Source organism: Ovis aries, chromosome Y, assembly GCF_016772045.2.
Source record: "Ovis aries strain OAR_USU_Benz2616 breed Rambouillet chromosome Y, ARS-UI_Ramb_v3.0, whole genome shotgun sequence".
Lineage (NCBI taxonomy): Eukaryota > Metazoa > Chordata > Mammalia > Artiodactyla > Bovidae > Ovis > Ovis aries.
In genome coordinates, this window is record NC_082741.1 from 17,348,460 (window position 1) to 17,355,925 (window position 7,466).

Sequence of the window (7,466 nt, forward strand, 5' to 3'; positions counted from 1 at the left end):
CCCATGTTTTCATGAAATATCCCCTTGGTGTTTCAAAGTTTCTTGGCAAGATTTCTAGCCTTTCCTATTCTATTGTTCCCTCTATTTTTTTGGCATTAAACACACACACAGTGTTATATCCCCACCCAGTGTTTAAGTTTAGATATGCTTCAAGTGTTTTTTAATCCACTCCAGAAGAAATTAATGTGATAGCTTATCACCATCCATTTTCTCTGTATTGTGACATGTTTTGAGCCTCCTCCATTCCCTCCAGGTAAAACACACCCTGTAAATTATCACCATTCATTGATGCTGTGCTATTACAGCCTTGAAGTGTCCCTTTGTCTCATTTAGTCAAGTACTCCCTGTCGTTTACCACTATCCAGTATTCCAATACTGTGGCATGCCTCATGTACTTCTTTATCCTCTCCTAATAATATATGGTCAGTAGCTTACCACAATTACTGTTTCAGTTCTGTGATTAGTTTCAAGTCCTTCTTTAGTCCATTCTAGATAAAACACATTCAGAAGTTTACCATGGTCCATGTTTTACTCTGTGCCATGCTTCCAGTTTCTCTTCACTCAACATGTTTCAAACACATTATATAGTTTATTGACTTCCAGTATTTCAGTGCTCTTTCCTGCTTAACTGCTTCTTCATTCTCTGCAGAAAATACACAACCAATATTTTATCACAATCCATTGTGTTAATTCTGGTATATGTTTCAAAAGATCATTTGTCCACTCAAGATTGAGCACAATCTTAGTTTATTAGCTTCCACTGATCCAGTGCTATTAATCCATCTATTGATTTTTCAGCTACCACAGGTCATCATACACAATGATTTATCACAATCCAGTTTCAGAGTTGTGACATGCTCCGTGTGCTTTTTTCCCTATACAAGATCAGATACAGACCATCTGAAGGGTGAACATATGGTGTTTCAGTCATGATGAAACATGTTTCAGGTGGTTCTTCACTTACTCCACAACAAATACACCATATAGGTTATCAACATTCATTGTTTCAATGCTGTGACACATTTCAATGGCTGCTTCAATAACGCTAAGTCAAATACATTCAGTGTTTTACCACTCTCTTGGGTTTTAGATCTGTGACATGCTTCAAGGGCTCCAGAAACTACTCAAGGTCAAATGCACTCAATAGATTCGTTGTTGCTGGCTATTTGTTGTTCAGTCACTCAGTCATCTCCAACTCTTTATAATCCCATGGACTGCAGCATATCACACCTTCTTGTCCTTTACCATCTCCTGAAGGTTGTTCAAACTCAAATCCATTGGGTCGGTGACGTCGCTCAAGCATCTTATCCTCTATCATCCCCTTCTCCTGCTCCAATCTTTTTCCAGCTAAGTGTGTTTTCTAATTGAGTTGGACTTTCACATCAGATAGCCATAATATTTGAGCTTCTGCCTCAGCATCAGCCCCTCCAGTGAATTTTCAGGATTGATTTCCTTTAGAGTTGACTGGATTAATTTCCTTGCAGCCCAAGGGGCTCACAAGTGTCTTATCTGAGATTGCAGTTCAAAAGTACAAGTTTCTAAATGTTCAGCCTCCTTTATGGTATAACATACATTGGCACATGACTACTGAAAAAAACACAAACATAGCTCTGACTATACGGATCCTTGTTGGCAAAGGAATGAGTCTGCTCTTTAACATGCAGTCTAGGTTTGTCACAGCTTTTCTTCCAAGAAACAAGTGCAATTTAATTTCATAGCTGCAATCATCTTCTGCCATGATTTTGGAGTCCAAGTAAACAGATGTCTGTCACTGTTTCCATTGTTTTCCCATCTATTTGCCATGAAATGATAGCACCAGATGCCATGATCTTAGTTTTTTGAATGTTCAGTCTTAAGCCAGCTTTTTCACTCTCCTCTTTCACCTGCATCAAGAGGCTCTTTAGATATTCTTTTCTTTATGCCTTATGGATGGTGTCATCTGCATATCTGAGGTTATTAATATTTCCATTGAATATGATAAAAATTCACTGTGTGGATCACAACAAACTTCAGAAAATTCTTAAAGACATGGAAATACCAGACTACCTACCTGCCTCCTGATAGATCTGTATCCAGGTCAAGAAACAACAGTGAGAAGCAGATACAGAAGAACAGATGGTTTGAAGTTGGGGGAAAAAACCACTATTTTATTGTCACCCTGTTTATTTAACTTATATGCAGAGCATATAACTTATATGCAAAGCATTCCTTTGCATTGTCCTTCTTTGGATTTCAAATGGAAAACTGATCTTTTTCAGTCCTGCAACAGCTGCTGAGTTTTCCAAGTTTTCTGGCATACTGACTACAGCACTTCAACAGTATCATCTTTTAGAATTTGAAATAGCTCAGCTGGTGTTCCATCACCTCCACTATCTTTGTTGGTAGCAATGCTTTCAAAGAGCCACTTGATTTCACATTCCAAGATATCTGGCTGTCTGTGAGTGATCACACCATCATGGTTAGCTGGGTCATTAGGATCTTTTTGGATAGTTGTTCTATGTATTCTTGCCACCGCTCCTTAATATCTTTCACTTCTATTAGGTTCATATCTTTTCTGTCCTTTATTGTGCCCATATGTGCATGAAATACTCCCTTGATACCTCTTATTTTCCTGAAGAGATCTCTAGTCTTTCCCCGTCTCTCGTCCCCAGTCTTTCCCAGTCTCTCATCCCCACTCAGTAGTTTAGCAACATTTATTGCTTCATGGATGTGACATGCTTCCAGTGCTTCTTATTCCACTTGAATTCCAACACTCCCAGTAGTGTATCACAATCCCATGTTTCAGAACTGGGACCTGCTTTTTCTGCTTCTTCTCAACCCCAGATCAAACACATTCAGTAGCTTATTACCATAGAGTATTCAGTGCATTAACATGTGGCACTTTCCATTATTTCCTTTCCGCCTGGGAGTAATCACCCAGTGATATAAGTGTCATCCTCTATTTTAGTGCTATTACACGGTTCAAATGCTTCATTTTCTGAAGATGAAAGACACTCATCATCCAGTGTCTTAGTGTGGAGACGTGCTTGAAGAGCTGCTTCATACACCCAGTCAAACACTCCCAGGAGTTTTTCACCATCCAGTTTTCAAGTTCTGTGACATGCTTGAAGTGCTTCTTTGTGTACACTGTGTCAAACATATGCAGTAGTTTGTCATTATCAAATGTTTCAATTATGCAACATGCTTCTGGGTTTCTTCATTCCCTCAGGTCATCACCCCAAGTAGTTTATCACTATCCATTGTTTCAGGGTTACAGCATGCTTCCAGAGCTTCTTTTTCTCCCTGGGTCAAACATACCAAGTAGCTTGTCCCCGTTCACGTTGGAGTTCTGTGAAATGGATCATGTGCTTCTTGTCCACCCTGAATCAAGCACACTCAATAGTTTGTCACCATCCAGTGTTTCATGTTGGTGACAAGGTTCAGATACTTCCCCATGCACTCTGGGTTATACACACCCTGTTGTTTATCACCTGTTTCAGTTTTTTGACATGCATCAATTGCTTCTTGTCTATCCTGGGTCAAACCAACCAGAAGTTTAGCAATGTTATTCAATGTTTCAGTACCGTAACATATTTCAATAATTTGTCATACAACACCATTCAGAAGTACTCAATAGTTTATCAGCATCCCATGCCTCAGTTGCCTCAAGTGCTTTTTCACAGCCTTAAAACACACCCAGTTGATTATCACCATCCATTGTTTCAGTCCTGTGGCATGTTTCATGTGCTTCTTTATCCTCTCTAGGTGAAGCACATACAGTAGCTTATGAGCATTTAGTGTTTCCATTTTATGGCAGATTCCAGGACTTTTCCATCCTCACCAGGTCAAACACATTCAGGAGTTAACACCATCCAATGTTTTACTGTGTAAGATTTATCAAGTCTTCTTCATTATCCAAAGTCAAACACACCATAACATTCACCACCTACTGTTTCAATGCCAAGATCCACTTCATTGGTGTATTCATTCTCCCCATTTAAAGACATTCACTAGTGCTCATTTCAGCAGCACATATACTAAAATTGGAACGATACAGAGAAGATTAGCATGGCCCCTGTGCAAGAATGACACGCAAATTCGTGAAGTGTTCCATATTTTTCAAAAAAAAAAAAAAAAAGACATTCACTAGGCTATCACCATACAGTGTTGAAGTTCAGTGACATGCCTCAAGTGCTTCTCCTTCCATCCAATGTCAAGCGCAGCTGGTAGTTATTGACCATTCAATGTTTCATTGTGTGACATGCTTCAAGGGCTTCTCTATTCACACAGGTCAAACGTGCCCAAGACTATTAAAAGAAAGAAAGAAAAAATAACTATTTAAGAGGTGTTCAGTTCAGTTCAGTCGCTCATTCATGTCCAACATTTTGTTAGCCCATGAACCGCAGCAAGCCAGGCCTCCCTGTCCATCAGCCACTCCCGCAGGTAACACAAACCCATGTCCACTGAGTTGGTGATACCATCCAAACATCTCAACCTCTGACGTTCCCTTCTCCTCCTGCCCTCAATCTTTCCCAGCATCAGGATGTTTTCAAATGAGTCAGCTCCTCACATCAGGTGGCCAAATTATTGGAGTTTAAGCTTCAGTGTCAGTCCTTCCAAAGAACACAAAGGACTGATTTCTTTTAGGAGGGACTGGTTTGGTTTCACAGCAGTTCAAGGGACTCTCAAGAGTCTTCTTAAACATCACAGTTCAAAAGCATCAATTCTTCAATGCCCATCCTTTTTTATGGTCCAACACTTACATCTATATATGACCACTGGAAAAACCATAGTCTTGATTAGATGGACCTTTGTTGACAAATAAAGTATCTGTTTTTTAATATGATTATTAATAATCATATAATCAATAATAAGCAAATATCAACAATAATTACTAGTAATCAATAATTAATGATCTAGGTTGGTCATAAGTTTCCTTCCAAGGAATAAGCCTCTTTTAATTTCATGGCTGCAGTCACCATCTGCAGCATTTTGGAGCCCAGAAATGCAAAATCATCTTCTGTTTCCCCTGTTTCCCCATCTATTTGCCATAAAGTGATGGCATCGGAAGCCATGATCTTATGTTTTTTAATGTTGAACGTTAAGCCAACTTATTCACTCTTCCAATTCACTTTCATCAAGAGGCTCTTTAGTTCCTCACTTTCTCTCGTAAGGGTGGTATCATCATGATATTTAAGGTTATTGATATTTCTCCATCAATCTTGTTTCCACCTTGTGATTTCTCCAGCCCAGCGTTTCTCGTTACGTAGTCTGCGTAGAAGTTAAATAAGCAGGGTAACAATTAAACAGCAATGAGGTACTCCTTTTCCTTTTTGGAACCAGTCTGTTCTATTTCCAGTTCTAACTGTTGCTTCCTGACCTGCATACAGATTTCTCAAGAGGCAGGTCAGGTGGTCTGGTATTCCCATCTCTTCCACAATTTCCCAACGTTTATTATAATCCACACAGTCAAAATCATAATAAAGCAGTAGATCTTCTGGAACTCTCCAGGTTTTTCAATGACCCAGCAGATGTTGGCAATTTGATCTGGGTCCCTCTGTCTTTTTGAAAACCAAATTGAATATCTGGAAGTTCACAGTTTATGTATTGCTGAAGCATGGCTTGGAGAATTTTAAGCATTAATTCAGGAGCGTGTGAAATTAGTGCAATTGTGCAATAGTTGGAGATTTCTTTTCCATTGCCTTTCTTTGAGATTGGAGTAAAAACTGAGCTTTTCCAGTCCTGTGTCCTGTGCTGAGTTTTCCACATTTGGTGGTACATTGAGTGCAGCCCTTTCATAACATAGTCTTTCGGAATTTGAAATAGCTCAACTCGAATTCTATCACCTCCACTAGCTTTCTTTGTAGTGATGCTTCCTAAGACCCACTTGAGTTCGCATTTCAGGATGTCTGGCTTTAGGTGAATGATCACACCATCGTGATTATCTGGGCCATGAATATATTTTTTGTGCAGTTCTTCTGTGTTTTTTTTTGCCACCTCTTAATATCCTCTGCTTCTGTTAGGCCCTTACCATTTCTGTTCTTTATTGAGCCCATCTTTGCATGAAATGTTTGTTTGGTATCTCTAATTTTTTTGAGGAGATCTCGGTCTTTCCCATTCTGTTGTTTTTCTCTATTTCTTTGTTTCAACGTGCGTGGCACAATTCAAAAGCTTCTCTTTACACTCTGGTCAGTCATAGCCAATAATTTGTACCTACCAGTGTCCAGTGCTGTGACATATGATCGATTTCAATTCTTCATTAATGAAATGGGTAAAAAACACCCAGGAGTTTATCAACACACAGTGTTTCATGGCTGCCACTGGGTTCAAGTACTTCTTCACCTACTTCAGGTCACAATAGTCATTGAAACCATAGTCATAAGCATCCATTTTTTCAGTACGCTGACATGCTTCAAAATGTTCCTACATTAATCCTGGTGCAAATTTTCTAGTGCTTATAAACATCCAGTGTTTTAGTTTTGGAGCATGACCCAATGGCTTCCTCATTCTCACCAAACTCCATGTTTTGTCACCGTCTAGTGTATACATACTGTGACATGCTTAAAGAGCTTCATCATCCACCCTAGATCTAGACAGTCAGTATTTTATCACTATAACAGCGTTTCATTGCTGTGACACGATTTGAAATTTTGTTTGTCCACGCTGAAGCATACACAGCCAGTAGTTCATTATCCTCCAGTTTTTTAGGCCTTTGATAAAATGAAATGTGTTCTTGGTCCCAGAAACATCAATATATTCACCATTTATAACCATCTTGTTTCACTGCTGTGACATAATGTCAACTGCTTCTTCATCCATTCCTGTGTCAAACAAATCCAGTAGTATTTTCCCCATCTAGTGCTAGTGTTCAGTACTCTGAAATGATTCTGGAGCCTCTGTGTCCATCCCAGCTCAAACATAGTCAGTATTCTCAATCAGCGCTTCAGTGATGTCACATGCTTCAAGTGCTTTCTTCATTCACTCCATATCAAGTACATTCAGTAGATTATAAACATGCAACGCTTCAGTTGTGTGAGATGCTTCAAATATTTCTCTAATCCATTTGAGCCGAAACATATCCAGTAGTTTATGACCATTTGCGTTTCAGTGCTGTGGCATGTTTCAAATGCTTCTTCATCTACTCCATGGTAAACACAAGCAATAGTTTATCACCATCAATTGTTTCAGTTCTGTAACTGTCTTCAAGTCTTTTTTCATATACTCTGGTTCATATACACCTTGCAGTTGTTCACCATCAAGTTTTTAGTTCTGTGATATGTTTCAATAGTTTCTGTACATACCAGTTCATACACACTCATAAATTTATCACCAACCTGTGTTTAGGGCTGTCGTATGATTAAATGAGTCCCCATTCTACCCCAGGTCAAACACACCCAGTATTAATCAACATCCTGTCTTTCTGCTATGTGATATATTTCAAGTACCTTTTCATCCATTCTTGGAAGATGCATCCAATAATTTATCAA

At 39.0% G+C, this 7,466-nt stretch overlaps 1 non-coding gene across 1 annotated transcript; it reads left to right on the forward strand.

Annotated features, from left to right (window-relative positions):
* The first annotated feature begins 3,992 nt into the window (after window positions 1-3,992).
* On the forward strand, window positions 3,993-4,099 carry LOC132659087 (U6 spliceosomal RNA). Its single transcript, XR_009599048.1, has one exon. It is a non-coding gene; the product is annotated as a U6 spliceosomal RNA (small nuclear RNA).
* Window positions 4,100-7,466: the final 3,367 nt, after the last annotated feature.